The 19,191-nt window shown below is 41.8% G+C and overlaps 1 long non-coding RNA gene across 2 annotated transcripts in view; it reads left to right on the top strand.

Annotated features, from left to right (window-relative positions):
- The first annotated feature begins 724 nt into the window (after positions 1–724).
- Positions 725–19,191, top strand: part of LOC113122764 (uncharacterized) — a 41,001-nt gene continuing 22,534 nt past the window's right edge. The window contains exon 1 of one of the 2 annotated variants that reach the window (XR_003294903.1): positions 725–822. This is a non-coding gene — a long non-coding RNA (uncharacterized LOC113122764). Of the gene's footprint in view, positions 823–1,305; positions 1,597–19,191 lie in introns of those variants that run through there. The other variant, XR_003294902.1, reaches the window with a different exon arrangement.

Raw genomic sequence — 19,191 nt, 5'->3', positions numbered from 1 at the left:
AGCACCGTCTGTCTGTCTGTCTTATCACACTCCTCTCCTCATGCACTTCATGCACTTACATTATAGAAAACAAGCTGTCCGTGCAAGAGAGCACTTGATACTTTTTTATTATTACCAAACCGTTCCCATAATTATCCCATAATCATTATATAATCCTATAACAAAGCCTCTATTGAAGCCCTGTCTTTTGTCAACGCTGGGACACTGAATCTATAATTGCATTATTCAGTCTCTTCCATCCCTCTATAGAAGCATAATATATCAAAACCACCCTACAAGGCAGGTTTTAGTTGCAAGAAACAGGTCGGCCTATGCGGGACGTCTTTTTGTCGTGTGTTGTTCTACCCATCGCAAAAAAAGTTGTGCCAACTTCAAGTTTAGGGCTCCTGTTGGAAATTTTTAAAAAAGTCTTTGCTCCTTAGGTAGACAGAGTGAGCGCTTTCAAAAATCTTCAGGGAAATGTGTAGGAATCATTCGATTGGTCTAGTCGCATTATTGATAAATAATATTTTCAAATAATTATGTTCTTTTCCTATTGTGCTCCCAGGCAGTAAGAATAAAGCGTCAATACACTGAGAAAGCGAGTTCCCGAGGAGCGGTTTTGCGTTTTTATGCATGGGGATTGGCAACACAACGGGGCTTATTTACATTAAATACGCCACAAGGTTACAGTGCAGATAGATGAGCGTCGTTTTTATCACTCATTACTTCTCTTAAGCGGTGACTGACGCTCAGGACGCACAGGAGGCAACACTCATTTATCCTGGAGTTTTTTTTAAGCGAGGAGAAGAGGAATAAGACTCCAAACAGTTCACTTAAAAGGTAAGGAATTCTACTTTTTGGAGTAATTTTGTGAGCTGGCTGTCTTTACACGAAGGGGTTGTTATCCAAGCCAATTTTTAACGCACAGTGCCCAGGCGGCGAGGCTGGCTGTTGTGTGAATGGTTATGTACAGGGGCAGATTTTTAAATAAAACTGTTTGTGGGCAGTTCAAGGTCAGAAACAAACTAAGGTGGTTGGGAATATGTTTTTTTTCTCCTGCCAAGGCAGCAGGGCAAAGGTAATGTTGAGGTGATTATTTCTTTAAACGTGGTTCTGTTCACCGCTGGGTTCATCAGCTGCTTTTTATCCCCGTCAGCGGCGAGAACCGCAAGACCCGGGCTGTATCCAGCCAGTCGACTCTGCCTTCTACAATGGAGTGCCTTCTTAACGGTACAATGCATTTCACCTACCAGATAGGGGGAGTCCAAGCTGAAAGATGAAGGGAATATGCTGATGCCTGGCGATCGGCATCAATGCAAACGTTTACCATTAGCAGGCAGCGACTGAAAGGGACAGAAAAGCGAGAAGAGAGACAAGTAGTAAAGCAGTATTTTTCATTTCAAACTCGGGATGCGCGGCATGGAGCAGCTGTAGGGACAGGATCGAAGAGTGGACAGTATTTAACAGGTCCGAAGCGCACTTTTCAACACCCCCGTCATCTGAAAAGAATATGATCCGGCCAAATCATATGGACATGCCTCATTATTCAATGAACACTATCTCTCACAACGCATCGTTTACGCGCCGGAGTTAGCGCTTCGCCAAATTTAAAAGGTAAGAAGTGTGGGGCTTATAGTACATGAGTGTGGTTTTACTGGGGGCTTGGAGTGTATTACTCGCTGGGAAGTCAGTTTTTGGGGAGGATTTGGGTTGTTTGTGCGGGAGCATCGCAGCGGGGTCCCCTGATGTCTCCCCAATCATGATTAGAAAATAACAGAGCAATTATCCGTAGCGAGTGATGATCGTAAAAAACGGCGACAAAATAGCAGCTGAGACCAAGGCTTGGGCTGTCGTGCTAGACACTCTGCAGCTGAACGCGTAATAAACAGTTTTTATTCCAGCGGAAAATAAATTATGATGTGTGTTGTTTACCGTTGGATGTTTTACACTGTAACACTGGATGCGCGCAAACGGCGTTCAGACGCACGTTTTTACAATATTGCGCATACATATCCGCGACACTGTCTGGGACTTGCAGAAAACTCCAGCCGTGTCCCCGTTAAGAGTGTGCACGGCAAACTTTCTACTGACACCCGCACTTGTGCTGAAAGAGTGCGGGAGGGCCAACGAAGTTTATCGGTGCGTTTGCCACCATGTGTCAAAACTTGTGAGATGGAAGAAGAGCCGGTGAGACCTGCCATTTTGTGCAGTGATCGACCTCTTATGAATAAGCAGTCACTGCATTATGCTTTGAGGAGACGTTATGATGGCATTCAGGCGAGAGGGGTAAATGTCATATGTGGAGACTAACGCGCATATTAGCAGCGGTGAACTTGACATTTTTTGGAAGCGGTGTCACTTTTGATGGGAGGAATGTGAGTTTGTATTTTTGCTTTTTATAAAAGAGGCTTTTAGAAAGTTAGAGCACATCGGTGCCCAGACTACCGGAGACTGATAAGCACAACTATAGATCCCATAAGCCAATAGTATTTTTCCAGGGGATGGAGGCGGTCGGATGTCATTGCACTCGTGCGAGTTTCCGCGTTATCTACTTTTATTTAAATTGAGGGTGTTTATTTTTAGGATTTCCTAAAAATCCTTCAGGTCAAACGCGTTGCGAGCGCTTAGAAACCTCTTAGGCGCTGCTGAATTCCAACGTCGAGCCTCACATGTCCGAATTCTTGCTTATTTGATGAGGCAGCACTGAAGTGTCAGTAATATGTGGCAGCGAGGATGAGGCTTGTAATCCATTTAAAGCCTCTATGCCTCACCGTGCGTCTTGGGTGGGGAGGACCTTTTCTTGGAACTGAAGTTGACCCCTGAGTGATCTGACTTGGGTTATTCAGTCACTTCCAACAGCTTCCAGCGCTGCACAATGGCAGTGAAGACACATGACATCCTTCTTAAAATACTCAACAATGTCTGTCACGTTGTTTCCCCGTTTCTCTAACCTTCCCTGAAGTTGTCTTGAGCCGAAAAAAGTTGCCTCTTCCTCAGATTCATTGTGGAAGGAAAATGGATAAATAGATGTGCTGTGTGAGTTGAGATGCTGTCATTGTTTAATGGTATGCACAGGGCGGATATTATGTCTGAAATAGTGTCTGGGCGTAAACCCTTTTTGTCAGCTCCTTTCATTCCCTTATTGGAGATGAAATAGCAAATGGATAACTGTCCCCGCTCCTCTGACAGTTCAGGCTGCCGCACAGACCTGTTTGTTTGCCTTTACTGTATCCCTCTGCACAGCTACAAGTTGAAATGTTGTCATTCTTTTCTGGTGAAAATATTTGGAAAGAGACTGTTTAAGAAAAGGCCTTGCTTTGCAGACTGGCCTCTTAGAGGAATTTACAGAGTTAAGGCCTCAGTGATTTGTTTCAGCAATTTATTTAATATTCATTAGGCCTACTTCTGATTTTTTTCCATTAATCTATCTAGTCAGGTTACATTTTAATATTACATATTAGTCATTAATGAATTATCAGTCGTCTGCCATTAAAATAATTATTCTTATAAAATATGCAAGCATTATGTATCTTCAGTTCATGGCATGTCAAAGAGATAAATTCACGTTTATGGATGGGGTGTTTTATTTTGGAGTCAGTGTAAGATTTATTACAGTAAAAAACACACATACACACACTTGCAGCACAAATATTTTGACATTTTCATGTGCTGCAACTTTCTGACCAACAGAGCTAAAAATCTGTTCTCAGGAGGCAGTCTGTAGCAGTCACCGATGATTTTGTTTTAGCTCCTTCCCCACCTGTGCTTGTGTCAACGTTGCTAAGGGGGGCAGCCGTGACTGACTGTGGCGGTACACATATCTCAGATGAAAACCAGGGAGAAGGGAGTGATGAGAGAGACAGGAGAGAGAGAGAGAGAAAGAGAGAGGGAGAGAGCATGGCATGCAAAGGATGGCATCAAATCAGTCCTCTTTTTACCAGGCTGTCAGTCAGTCAGTCAGCCACTCGGTTCACCATGGAGTAGACCCACTCGACTGAAGCCGCCGCATTGTCAGCCCGACACACAGTGAATTATTTGCACATTGACATGTACACAATCAGATTTTTGAAAAAAAGGAAGATAAACTGTATGAAAAATCATACACTCGTTAAACAAATGTGCATAAAGAAGGCAGCACGAGAAGTCCTCCTAGTGCATTCCAAAAACACACAAACCCAGAGTGAAGTGGTTGTACAAAGTACATAATCCAGCAGTACAGACAATAAGTGTGTGTACTCAGTTGGACAAAACATATTTGAAATGATCCTGTTTCCAGTGATATATGCATCTGCAACATAGCACAGCCCATATTCAGACAGGCAACCTCACTGTGGCTAGTTGATCCCTTCTCATGTAATTATAAAGGAGAGGGCTCCAGCTGTACAGGCTGTGAGGCCAGGGCTCCCAGTCCACTGGGATCAGGGCGGTGGTGGGCAGGCCAGATCAGGCCAGCTCTGCTCATCAGCCAGCCATTAATTGATATGTGCAGTCATTGTGAAAGCACACTTCACCTACTGGGTGAAGGCTGTGCATACTGGCTGTGCCATTTCTTCTTTTCCATTCTGGTTCTGATCTGCTTTCTCCTCTCCGCTCAGGCAGCAGGGCAAGGCAGCAGCGTACATGTAATTCAGCGTGTCTTCTGAAGGGGCTGTAACACATAGCTGTTAGTCTGGCTTGTGCCCTGTAGCTCCATGACCTTGATCACCAGAGTTCAAGCCCGAGAGGGGAAGATGCAGGCGAGCTGGGTTTGCAGTTGCCGTGTGAGGAAGTATGACAAGCGCACACACAAACACGAATACGCACACAATTGAAAGCGCTGAATCAATCAGTCAAGAAAAGATCGCTCTGACCACAAAACATCACACGCTAGATTACACACATCAGACTGAAATCTCAAACAATGGAATTTTTTCAAACATATTAGTTTAAACTTCTGTCGTGAAAAACGTTTGTTGATCAGATTTTGTTCACCGCTACCAGCCCACAGGGTGTGACGCCAAACTCTGATAAAGAAGATCTTATTTACGTGATAAATAGAAGGGGCCATGAATGACCTCAGTTTTATAAAGTTATTGCCACTGAACTTTGCTCATTATTAGCATAATGATTTATTTTATTTTGCATCACGTGTTTATGTCCATCATGTTCCAGTTATTTATTAAACTTTAAATGAACTTACTGCTTTAATCAGAAAATAAGGCCAAAATAAAAGTGACTATAGTGACTGTGAAAAAATGTAAAGAAAGTGCCGTATCCTTGACTTAGTTACTGAACAATATAAAAACCAATGTGAAATATGGAAGATGCCATTAGCTAGAAATGAATATGCCATCAATTAAAATCTAACTGTACAAATGATCAGCTTTATTGAATCATTGTTTAAATGAGTTTATGCAGTTATCCTGTCAGGTGTGTGCGGGCTGTATCACGCAGAGTAAATGCCTCACTCTGTACTTAGGAGTGTGAGCGTATATTTTCCCCGATATGTTCTTCGCCACGAGAGCTTGATAAAGACTGGGAGTTGAGGGTTGGAAGAATAGTGGGGCGGATGCGTAGGAGTGGTGGTGGGGGGGTAATCATGGACGTCAGTTTGATCTAAGAATAAAGAGTGTGGGGCAGATGAGGCGTTGACAGATAGGCTTGACTCAGTCCTCTCATGCTGGGGTGCCATCACAAGAAGCGTCTGCCTGTCTGGAGTCGGGTTGGGGGGTGAGGGCAGGATGGTAAGAGAGGAAAGAAATGGGCTCAGAGGGAGAGGTGGGCATGGAAGTGGGTGCAAGGAGGATCTATTTTTTTTCAAAATCTTTACCTCTTATTAGAATTTTCTTACTGTTCTTAGTAGCAGACTTTGTTAAGCCTGAGAATGTGCATGCATGCAGGTCAGTGTGCGTAGGAGTTTGTATTTGAAACAGTGTGTATATGTGCACATGAACCTCTGTACTGTATGTGTGTATTTTTCAGGGATAGTTTTACTGCTCAACCTTGAGAAAAACTAGTATCAAGGCAATTTTCTGGCCTTGCCCTTTCTCTCTCTGTGTCTGTGTAATCATTTGGACCTCACATAACACCAACAAGGAATGTGTCCTGAAAAAATGTAAAACACCTTATCCTCACAACCCGTGATATTCCTCCTTTGTTTTCCCCAGTTTCCCTGCTGAGCTCCTTTGGCATTAAGGAATTATTGAGTTTGGCTTTAGATTGGTATTATTTCTTCGAAGTTCGTTAGCATTTTGGGTTTAAGGATGCGTCATGCAATGTCAGGACTGTTTTCCATTTGATGTGTTGAATGGCACTGCGTTTTCAGCCGTGTCATTTCCGTAGACAACAGCTTAACACAAACAGGCAAGCACACATCAATCAGAGGTCCTGAAGCAGAGAATTGTTACTGCTTTGCATTCAGCCATGCTCAGCTGACACTGTGGTAAATACCTCCAGTGTTCAACAGACGGAAGGCTATGTATGTGTGTGTGCGTGATGCAAGTTATGTCTATTACCCACTTTACCCACTATCACTGACTGCATTGCACATGCCATGTCTGCTCTTTAGCTGCTCTACCTCTGGGATGTGACCTCTGTAAACTTCCCAGACCTCTGCTAATGAGCACACCAAAGTAGCACAAGATGGAGAGACAGGCAGCGAGGGAAACAGCAGAGAAAAAGAGGGAGAAAAGGGAGGGTTGGACGATGCTAGAGAGAACTCCTGCACCTTTAATTATGATCAAGAGGTTTTCACCAAAGGACTGAGCTGTTGCAGTTCTGTTGCGCTCGTAAATCTGGCCCCGGATGCCGTATATTGTGTCGAACGATTACTGTACACCATTATAGTGCATATTCAACTGCCTCTCCAGCACCTGATTTGCATAATTGGATCTTTAATGAAACTTGCCTTGTGGAACAAAAAATACAAAAAGAGATGAAAAAAGTGCTTTGGCTTGAGGGCGCGGGTGAGAGAGAAAAAAATAACACAATATGGATGAATGCCTCAAATATTTGTTGGATTTGTTTTTTAAGTTATAAAGACGTGTGAAAAGGGAACTGTGATGGTTCCTAAAAGTATAAAGAAGACAGAAAGATTTGAAAAAAAAAAAAGGGTTTAAAAGTGACCTGCTCTGGCCCAGGCGCTCACACGTCAGCTGCAGTGCTACAAATAGGATGAGAAGTGACTGTGAAAGCTGTACATTCCCCGCCAGGTCTCGCGGGTTAAGACTACAATAGTGGGATATTCTCTAGCCCGGGGGGGATTTTAGCTCCTCTTCTGTCGACACTCATTGCACCAACTTGTTACTCAGGGAAGATGGCTCTTTTGTAGAGGAGCCGATTCTGCGCTCGCCTGGTGGAATTCCTCCATTGCAAATATTTTGACAATGTCTAATCAGGAGCCGTCGTTTTTTATTCTCTATTTTTTGAGGGGTTGCTTGGAGCTTTTCCTACAGTGACAAAGTAGTACTTTTCCTTACTGCATTAGTCCATCCCAGTAATAATTATCCGTCAGTTTTTTTCATATGCATTCATATGTGTGTATTTTTAAAAGTTGCCATTCTCTTTCCCTGCCACTTGTTTGTGGCTGTGGCACAGCATCAGGCTAATTGGTTTATTAAATTCCAGTGTGTCCTGTTTCCCTCTACCTCCAGGAATTGAAGGTGAAAATCCTCCTCGTGCCACGTTCACACCAGCGCGAGAGCAGTGCATAATAGCAGGTTATTTGTCCTGTCTGACTGAAGGCTCTATTGCTCAAAAGTGACAGTGAAAGATGAAAACAAAACAAAAAAGCTAAATTTTTCAACTAATGTGTCACGAGATAAAGTATTGGGTAGCTCACTTATTCTGCAGCGAATGCTCCTATGCTGAAAAGTAGGACACCCAGTTGTTAATTGAGTGCTAATGTTAAAAAACAACCAAATGTTGATGGTGCGTTAAAGTGTCTGTGCATGCTCAGCTGCCTGCAAGCAGTGGTTTCTATGTATGTGTGTGTGTGTGTGTGTGTGTGTGTGTGTGTGTGTGTCTCCACTTTACATCCGTGGGAGTGGATCATGTGTCAAAGCGGTTTACAGGTGGCCTGCAGGGCACCAGCTCTACAGAGAGGTGGAGCAGAAGCAGTCAAGGTTCAAGTACCTTAGAGGCTCTGACGGCGCTGAACTGAGCAATCCCAGCATCTTAGAGGACCCTTCAAAAGCCTCCTTATCGCAGTCCTCATTCCATCATTTCACTCTTCTTTCTTCTGCCACAGCTCTTATCATCTCTCCATCCTCTCTTCCACTCTTTCATTTTTCCTGTTCGTTTTCTGTTTTTGTATGTCTGTTTTTGCACACTTCTCATTTATCGTAGCACCTACTGTACTTCTCCATTCATGATTCCTCATCTTTGCTGCACTTGTAACTGAAACTGACAATAAGTTACCTCTGAGTTGTCACGTACCCCGCTTTGTGAGCAGCGATTTTTTTTTTTTTTTTTTTTTGTCCAGTGTTCTGAAAATTGGACTCCAATAGCTTCCAAATCACAGTAGCCCTTTTTTTTAAGTGACAATGAATCCAAACACGTGTCCATTAACTGGATAAAATTAGAGACGGGGAAATACTTCACAGAGAGAGACAACTTTTGTGCCATTTCCAGTAAACGGTAGTCTAATTGTCACAGTGTGGGAGCAAATATAAATCCTATTTTAAGCAGGTAACTGGTGAGCCCTTTCCTTACAGTTGTACCAATGTCTCTACCTTGCAGAAAAAAACCTGCAAAATACTGATATTAGCTGGTTTCTTTACTTTTTATGTAAAATTACACAATCACACTTTTTAGGCTTCGCAAGACGCAGTTAAGTGTTGTAAACCAATTTTGATAGCCTCAGTGGAGAGTTTCAGTTCTCGTGACATAACAAGAGCTGTTTCAGAAGACCTTTAGACCTTGCCATATAGTGGAAGTCATTTGGGATTTTTAGTCATATTTAAAGCACTTAACTCAGCTTGACAATTGGCAGTCAGAAAATATTCCTGTTAGGCTACAAAGCACCACATCCATGGCATGGCAAATCCAGAGAGAAAAGAGATAAATATACAGTAGGCAGAGTGATGACAGGACAGAGCGGGAAAAAACACTTAGAGAGAAATGCAGGGAGCAGAAGGAGAGAAAGAGCGAGACAGAGAGGAGGAATGATGTACTTAACGGTATCTGTAGGCTTCCTTCTGAACAAGCTGCTGCCACAGATCCTGGGAGCCTGCGTTGATAAATTCAGTTTGATAAAAGTCACTGAAATGCCGGCCTGTCTGCACACCTCTATTAGGCGCTGGTACATTTGTCACAGCCAGTGGAAGTCAACCAAAGGGTTTTAATGTCACATCAGGCTGCATTAAAGAATCAATCGAAAGCCCTAAAAGGTTTAGGTTTTTATTTCAAGTGACAGTGTTTGTACAGCTGTGGCTGGTGCTAAATATTACTGGGCTCCAGTTGATCAAAGCAGTCATTTTACATTTTATATTTGGCTATTGGGAATTTTGTGATTATTTGTTGCTCGTTTCAGCCTGGATGCTCATTTTGTATCTGATGACTTTGAGGGGGGGGGGGGGGGGGGGGGTATGTGTGTATGTGTGTCTGGAGGGAGGGGGGGAGTGTGTGTCTGTGTTGGGGTTGAGCTCATCTCACTTCTGGCATTATTTTTCTAATTTATTTTTTTTTAATCAAGAGAAATTAGATCTATGCTGCATTAATCATCAACCTCCCTTAATATAGCAGACTAAGGGAGCATTTTAAAGAAGGCTGCAGTTTAAAAACATACAACTTTCCCCCTGAGAAGGCCCTTAATACCACATTACTGTTCTTCATTTATGCAAAAGTAAATAAGTAAACCCAAAAGGCAAATGAACATTCCAGGCATTTAAACACACAGCCTTCTGTAAATGCCTGGCACAGCCGTGACCACATCTCTGAGGCGTAGCTGCCACAGGACGCAAAGTAAGGGTTGCTACTGTGTTTTATTACTTTTTTTTTTCAAATGTAAATATATGTCTGCTTGTTTATCTTTGCCCTTATTTGAGGAAAGGATTTTAACAACAAATCCTTATTTATGTTTTTTATTTTCTGGAACATCATTACCATAAGACAGCAAAAGGCCTGTGTTAAATATCATAGAATATTCAACCAGCCTAGAGACTGTACAAAAATTTTGGGGGGGGGGGGGCTAAGGTTCAATCAGTAATCACTAATTAACTCCAAATGTAATGTGTTTTTCAAATGTGACATATTGGTCCTACCAACTGAAGTCCACTACTATTTGCTAAACAACCTGTCAGTTGCTGATGGAATGACTAATGATAAATGTGAAGCTAATGTAAATATGTTAATGTTAATATTTGATCTTTCCTTCTCTTCCTTTCTTTTGCTTTTTTGGTCCATGCACACACACACACACATACATACGCATAGACACACACACACATACACACACACATAGACATACACACACGCACGCACACACACACACACGCACACACACACACACACACAAACAATCAGTCGATCCCACCTGGTGTTTTATTTAATTAGGCAAAATACACCAGTGCACGCATGTGAGAATGTGTGTTTGTGTAAATGCATTTGCTCGACAAGAGCTGTCAGTCTTTCATGAACTACTTTAAAAAGTGTTGTTCAAGGTGGGAGGTAAATACTATTTATCTATTATTTATCTGTGTTATTACTCAGGTGGAATTTAAAAAGAGAGCTCTGCAATGTGGGAGAATTCCCCCGGTGCCTGGCTCTTTCCTTTAATATCTCTTTTTAAGTCGTAAGATGTGCTCCCACCCATGCTCAAAAAGAAACCCTTAACAGGTCACCTGCAATTTCTGACAATTTTCTTAAATCATCTTTTTTTATTTCTACTTTCAAACAGCCCATTTCCTCATCATCTCTCTCCAGTCCCCACATCGCCCCAACCTCCTCCTCATCTTCCTCTTTATCTTTTGTTTTCATCCATGTCTTTTTTGTTATTATTATTCTTGATCATGAGCTGTGGTTGTATTCTTTGCCTCATAACTGCATTTTATCTCTTTTGTTGTGTCGTTCACACCAATCGCAGTAATAGGGAGAGAGTTAAGTGGAAGTGCTGGGGCCCGGGGCCTTGTTCAGCTTGTCTGTCGGCTGCTTTGGTAAACAGGACTGTCAGATCTGCACAGAGAGAGAGGGTGAGGAAGAATGTGAGTGTGGTGTGTGTGTGTGTGTGTGTGTGTGTGTGTGTGTGTGTGTGTGTGTGTGTTGGGGGGGGATAAACATTTGAAGCATTTGCATCCATGGTGTGGTTGATGACACTGATAGGCTTGAAGGGTGGGAGTTAGTTCTCACTTCAAGTTTGCTCACTCGTTCACAATGTGTCTCCAAAAAACTGGAGAGTTGTGTTGAACAGATTCACTGTTTCTAACCTTCTGTCACTCTGTGGCACCAGTAATGAAGGAGTAGGAAATGGACATGGAAGACTTACATTATCCGTATTTCTCTCTAGACTCAGGTGTACTATATAAGGGCAGCGGTGGCTATGAATCAACTCACAGTAAGGAAACTTTTCAAGGAATATTCAGGTTTATTAAACCGTTAATTGTATTTAACTGATAAAACTCCCCTGCATCGATGACCACAATTAATAAAGAGACAGCTGGACAAAAGTTGTCAGAATACTTAACAACTGCAAATAAAGTTAACTGTCACTGTTCTCAATATGCTTTAGCCATGCTAGTAGCATGTTTGTTGTGGCAAATTTGGAACACATGTTCATTTCCTTCATGTTTCCTATAAGGTCAAGTCCAGTTTTTGATTTATCTAATTCTTCAGACTCTGATCAGGCTTAGCTATACATTGTGTTTATCGTTAATTAGCAGTTTAACCTTAGATGGTGAACATGAAACCTCTCAACATCAGCAGTCTTGTTAAATATAAATATTTGTAATGGCTCCTCAGAGTGTGGAAAATGTTTGTTCTTTTTTTTTTTCATTTGAATGAATGGGAACCATCTTGAAGTCCAGTATTTTTTATGCAGATGAGGGATTATTTGATTTAAGTAAGAATAAATTAGATTAGATAATCTGGGTAAACCTTTGTTTTATTTACAACCCGCTAAATTGTCTGACCAACATCACCATGTTTCTAGATCTCTGTAATTACTTTGCTAAGATCTAAAATCTTATCACAACCAACGAAAATGAAAATGAGATCCACGCTATGATATCCTTTCAGCTGCAGACAGACTCTGGTCAGGAGTTACTGAGCTGTTGAAATTGATCACCAGCCAGGCTCATTTTGGGCCACAGCACAGTAACTTACACAATTATTGCCCCCTTCCTGTCCTGGCCTCCACACTTCATCTTGCCTCTGACCCCCTAGATCAGAACTTGTGCTTCCACAGGAAGTCCTTCAACTCTCTGCTCATGTCTTCCCAAACCCTCTTCGTCCCGCCCACCCAGAAACAGGACAATCTCATGGCAGATCTGCTTCGGATTAGGGATTGGAGAGGTTTGCTCCACAAATTTGAAGTTGCGGTAGAGTTTATTTTTCTCTCTCTCCCTCATGGCCTCCGTCTCTCTGATTGCCGATCAGCCCCCGGGGACTTCGAGGCGCTCTTGCTAGATCCCTGTGATTAGAGTAAATGGCTTCCCGCCGGCTCACCGGAGATCGGGGCTGGTTTGTGGGGTGGGAGTGAGGTGGACTGAGGATGGCAAGGTGAACAATGCAGAAAAGCACTGAGCGTGAGGAATGTGGAAAGTGGTGAAGGAAACTTAAAGAGTACAGAGTAAAAGCAGAGAGAAAATAAGTGTTTGTTTGACCATTGGTCAATGTGAATCCCCATGGAAAGATCTTATAGTTGGATGTAATCATATCAGATTAATGATAAAAGCAAGCTTCCAAATTAGGAAAGACGACAACACATCAGCCTCCTAGTGGTAATTTTGAATTGGACATTTGAGGTTTTTGCCAGTCCACTGAATAAATGTTGTGGTCCCCAAGGACCAGACATGCCTACAACTATAAAGCAAATACCAAGGTCAAAGGTGCAGTTCATAATTCATAAATATGCTTGCGGTATCTCAAAATACTGTGAAGGCGGCATCATACTGGAGAAACTTCTGAGTATGCTCAGGGGAGCTCTGGGAAGATCTACACCAGTGGATGGATCACCTGTCTATTCAGTGCATTTAGCAGACACATGTCTCTCTGTGTGTTTTCTGATATGTGACCTGTAATGTAAGCCCTCAGGTGCTAAACACTGTATGTCTGCCTGCAAAGGTTGCTTTTTCTCAATTCGCTGTCTTTTTGACTCTACAGCATGTACGTGTGTGTGTGTGAGAAACACTTCTCTTTTTTTGGGTGTGTGTGTGTGGGAGGGGGGGGGTAGTCTAGGTCAGTCTCCTTCTGAACACCCCTTTTTCATCCAATCTCTGTGGCTGCGGGCGGCCGCTCGCCGCGCTTTTGTTGCCGGAGGTAATCTGTGAAGTGATCTTAATTATGGAGGTTCGGCCTGTTCCTCTCCCCCCCACCTCTTCCTCTCCTCTCTCTTTTCATTCGTTCTCTCTCTCTCTTCCTCTCTGTACATGCTTTTAATCAAACAGCGTAGTTAGCTCGTAATGAGGGCGAAGGGAGCACGTGCGCTTCTGCTTACACATGCTGCGAGGCTTCGAGGAGGAGGAGAAGGAGGAGGATAAAGAGAGTGAGGAAGGATGGGAAGGGTGGAAAGACAAATGATTATACAGTTTCCATGACAGGTTTGTCAAGAAAATTATACAGCAGACCAAAAATCTCAAATTTATTTTGAATCCTGCCATAACCAAAACTGAGTGGTATGAAAAGTAGGGTTTGACTTTACATATAACAAAAACAGTAATAACAATATCTGTATTTTTGGTTCAAGGATAGACATGTGGGATCTATAAATTCTACAAATGTCTTTGAAAATTACAATAAATTATAAATACGATTAGACTTATGGCAGTGGGAAAACATCTAAAACCACATTTACATCATCCAAGGAATGTTTTTAAAGATATACTTTTTAACTAAAACATTTTTTCAGCCAGTCTTGAACAAAATATCACAGAACATATGCTGACTACTGTGGAGAGAGTGTCATATTCATAAAAACATACACTGACAGCAAATGTAACATTGACTGCAGAGATAAATCTGTTGCCTTTTCTTTTCAGTGCACATCTAGAAGTAAATGATGAGAAGATATTTTGTAAAAAAAAACAAAAAACTGAAAATGAGGAAATATAAAGGAAGAAGAGCCAGGGGAATGTTGAACGGAAAGTGGAGGGCAGGAAGAAATAGAAGGAGTAGCGCGGGCAAAGGGGGGCACTGGGGGTTAGAGGGAGAGAGAGTTAGCTGGGATCCATTACACATAAACAGCCTCGGCATTGATGAGATGATCCAATGAGGATTAGACCAACAATCCTGATGGACACTGAAAAGGTGACCACACGGGGAGGGGTGTGTGCATGTGTGAGTTTATAGGCACATGTGGATGTGTGTGTATGTGGCTTGTAGCACAATAGCATATGGCCTCATTATAATACCACCCTTCTTACCCCCTGTCCCCCCAATGCTGATGCCGTCACTCTTTCAGGTTGTGCTTGGAGCCATTTCCAGGTCACAGCGAAGCCAAAGGGCAGCAGCTGGGGCATGAATGCCAATCAAGTTAGAGCTGTGTCGCATTGAGACGTTCTTGTTCTTTATGTGTGAAATGCCTTATATCAATGAGCTGGTTGCATTTTGTTAATTGTTTTTGAATATGTCAAAAGGAGCTGATAGGTTGTATTGAAATTTAAAAGAAGAATTAAGGATTTCAGCTGGCTTGTTTCTCTTTAGATAGCATCTAAAGCTAATGCTGATACAATAAAATTTAATGGCCGTCTTGATAATAATGAAAGTTTTGTTAAATAAAAAAATTCCAGTTGAATTTATTTGGGTTGGAGGCTGGATAAAAAATGCAATATCACCTTTGGTCATAGGAAGCAGTTCCAGTTTTCTTCAAGAGAGAGATTAATGTGTAATTAAATAATAAAGAAAAATGACAATAATTAAAAACATAGCTAGCTGATTAATTGTGTAGTTGACCATCAGAAAGTTTATTTGCAACAAAGTTTGTCTACTGATTTTCTCTCTTTTGGTGTGAGTGCTGGTTGAGCAAAACAAGCCATCTGAATATGTCAACTAGGAATATGTCAACTAGGACCTTGGAAACTTATGATGAGATTTGTTTTTGCAACTTTATAGACCAAATGACTAATTGGTGGGGATCCTGTGCATTTTTAAATGAATCATATATTAAATGTCTTTGGATTTAAGAATCATACCAAGTGATCAGTAGCACTGAGGTAGCAAACTTTTTCTGTCTGCACAGTAGCTGGTCAGTTGTATGAAAGTGTGTGTGTGTGTGTGTGTGTGTGTGTGTGTGTGTGTGTTACAGTGAGGCTACTAATTCCTTCAGGGTCAGTGGGAGGGGCTGGAGTTAAACACTGTGAAAGGGGAGGTCAACAGTGATTAGCTGGCATCTGAACTAATGGCTAATGCTGAGGAGGAGAAGAGACAGGAAGAAGTGGGAGGGCAGAGGGGTACTTGCATTTGGGTTAGCAGTTTGGTGTATTTCTTGAAATCACATTGTGTGTGTGCGTGTGTGTGTGTGTTGGGTGTATACACACACACACATGCACTATATCCCTCATGTCCTTATATTATTAAAGGTTGCCTCTGTGCTTAAGTAAGGCAAAGCAGATGGCCCTTTTCATAAATCATGCTTATAAGATGATTATAGGCATCGCCGCCCACCATTCTCCCTTTCTCTTACAGTACAGTAGTGCTTACAGTTTTCCTCAAGGCCTGCTAATCTGGCTGAATTTAGAAAACACAAAGCCAACAATAAAGATAAATTCTGATTATTTTACCAACCATGGGAAAGGAGACACCACCGTTTGAACCCTGGAAGTGACAAAAAATTAAAAAAAAAATAAATAAAAGCCCACAAAGGTGACAAGTCATGAAACAACAAATGCAAAGCTGAACTGCCATCCCCTGCCAGTGCCACCTCCTCTCTCACCGCCTCTCTCTCCTCCAGCCTCTCAGTGTTGCTCCCCACTTGTTATGTCCCTGAGCTTGGTGCAAAGTTGCTCAGAACAGGGTGAGAGAGAATTGGAAAAGAAGTATAAGGAGGGGTGTGAGTGCATGTGTGTGTTGGATTATGTCTATGCTGTTGCACTATTCCTTGATGTATGTACCATGTCAGGCATTCATTGTCTCCTGGGTAAAGAATGATAGTTCAAATACCTAGCATCTCTCCCCTGGTGCTCCAAATGCTCGCCTTTGAAGTTTTTATAATCCATCTGTCATCTGCGAGCAGGGAGGGCACATGTTCTGTACCACTCAATTACCAAATTCTCTTTTTGCCAGCTACAATGAGACAGGAAGCAAATAATATGGGTGACCCTGAAAAAAGAGGGAAAAGGGGAGGGGTTGGGGTTGGTGTGTATAGAAAGAGAGTAAGAGGGAGGAATTGCTTGAAATCCTGCATTTCTGGCTTTCTCACGCACTTGATTGTGTCCCTTCGCTGCCTCTCATAACAGGAGAACAAAGCCTGTTTGTTGTGGGTGGAAAGCCTAAAATGTTTCCTACTGTTACAATTATGAAGAATTTGATTGAATGTGTATTGTTTCAAGGGCTTGGTGATTTTGATCATTTTTTTAAGTGTCTTAGATTGTTATTCTGCTTCCCCACTAGCAATAATAACCAGTCACCTAATCAAATTCCATTTGATATAAACATTCATTTGTTATTAAGGCTGGTGAATGTTGTGAATGGCTAGTGTGAGAAAAAATGTGTGTTTTGATTATACATTATTCATTACTAGCGCTTAAAGATGCATTCTGAATGGCTTTTTGTCAGCAGCTGGATGGAGAATGTAATGAAGTTTGCTGCAGTTCTTGGTGTTAAAATCGTCTTTAATTGGTGAATGCTTTGTTGTGCGTTGCTTTAAAGCTGTGCTGAGGCGACCAGAAAAACTTCTGATAACCGTCTGAAAAATAACAACAGCAGCAGTTGCAAATTATGGCTCTGAAACATATTTCATTTACATACGCCACAGGCCCCTTTTAAGGCATCTACCTTTTAATTCTTCATATTTAACACTCAATACAAAACAATAAAAGCCTCAGATCTCTGTGCCTGTATCCTCGTTTACATCGAAAATCCCCCCCAGCCCTCCCCTCCTCAGCCCCCATTTGAAAGCATCCTCACTGGGAAGAAGATGAAAAGATTGTTTTGAGAAACTCAAAAGGAAATTTGACATTCTTTGGTTGCTTCTGAAACTTCCAATATTCTGCCGTAATTGCTTCATACATGTTATATATCTTCATTTGGGGGAATGGGGGAGATGAAGAACACGTCGGCTTCTTTCTTCCTGAATAAAAGGCAGCAGAACCCATCTGGTTGGGTGATCCACGGCTGGCCCTCTCGCACTCATCGCTGAAATAATACTCCCTCTAATGACTCCCACATATTCTGAAATCTCCCTTTTGAAATTGGTCTTGGCAGATTATTTGCAGGTACTTGAGCTGCATCTGTTTGCAATTTTGCAAATGTGGAAGACTTTAATGCTGGGCAGGGGCGAGTAGCAGAGAAGAGGCTATTTTAATCTCTGCTATAACACCGGCTGTCAGTGTGAACAGGCCTGAGCAGAGGCCTGCACTTTAACCCAGATTGTGACCTGTCTTTGTCTGGAGGCAATATGTTTGTCTACACTGATGCTACAATTTTCCTTATCAATAATTAGCAGTGGTCTGTATATTGGGCCAGAACTTTTTGGCGTTTGCAGATAGTGGTGTTTGGAAGGTAATGTGACAGCAGGTCACTGTGTGCTCTAACATACAAATACATTTAAATAGAAGAGTAAATGCACTGGATCATAACAAATAAAACTAGAATGTGAAAACTAAGTACATTCCTTAAGTACTTTACTTAAATTCCAAACTAGTTGTGTTACCACAAATCATGTCTGCAGGTACAGGAAATGCCCTAAATAATGATAGTACAGACAAATGTAAAAACAATGTCAAACTATGAACATTCATCATTCTGAACAATAAGACCAAACATGCAAGAGAAGCATTGAGCAACACATTTTTGAGTGGAGGGGCACTATCATACATACTCTTACTTAACTAGACATTCACTTGTAGTGGAAAAGATAATACTGTTACTTAATAAAATGACACTTTGTAGTACTTAGATCAAGTACCACTGCAGTTTTATCTTAAACGTTGTATGCAGTCATTCAACATGTGTACCACAGATAAAAAGGCTCAGAATTCTCTGGACGTCCAGGACTGTGTCAGGTGTTTGTATTGTCCAGTATAAAATGCAGTGATCAGCAAAGCTAAACTAAAGCTGAAATGATTGTCCTTATTATTTCTACCATGTGGTGAGCAGCTGACCAGCTTAAGCCCTTCCCTTTTTCACCCCCCCCCCCTTAAAACTGTAATAAGGTGCCCTTTGTCCTATGGCCAAGTGCACTGGGGCCACAGCCGAGCCCACCCAACTGACTGTAATTTCATAGGTGGTTACAATTACATTAATTACATATTTCATCAACAGTGTTTATCCAGCTCACAGTAAATGAAGAAGCCGAACTTTTAACTCTGTCTTTTGTTTTTGCATTTCTTGTCTTTCCCCCCTTCCCACCCCTAACACCCTGTTCTCTTCCCTGCTTTTTTGTGGTTGTTTTATTAGGAGGTAGGGGAGGGGAGGTGCCAGAGGAGGAATTATGCTGAAAGTGTATGCCTTGCAACTTTTCCCCTCCCTGTTGGAAATGTTTATTTGAACAGTAAGCTCATGATTTGAATATTTGTAATCCATGCTTAAATTTACAGGCCAGATGAACTTTTTGGCACAGAATGGCAACCATAAGTAGGATTTTGAGAAAAGCTTTACAAAATTTTAAGCCATGTGCAAGGCTTATATAATTTAGAAGGGGGGAAATATGCACAAATAAAACAGGCTCTGTCTTATTTACTTTACATGTGCAGAAAAAACTGGATCATATGGCACCTGATGTATATATGTGTTGGTTATGTCCTTCTGTCCTTTTGGAAAACAGAATCTAAAGTTGACAAGGAGCTGTGTATGGACACTTGAAGGAATAAAATAGCCCTAGAGATACATGCACTTGAGTTGTTCTTCTGTGTTAGATAT

Source organism: Mastacembelus armatus, chromosome 3 (genome assembly GCF_900324485.2).
Source record: "Mastacembelus armatus chromosome 3, fMasArm1.2, whole genome shotgun sequence".
Taxonomy (NCBI): Eukaryota; Metazoa; Chordata; class Actinopteri; order Synbranchiformes; family Mastacembelidae; genus Mastacembelus; species Mastacembelus armatus.
This window is presented reverse-complemented; position numbering and strand designations above follow the sequence as displayed.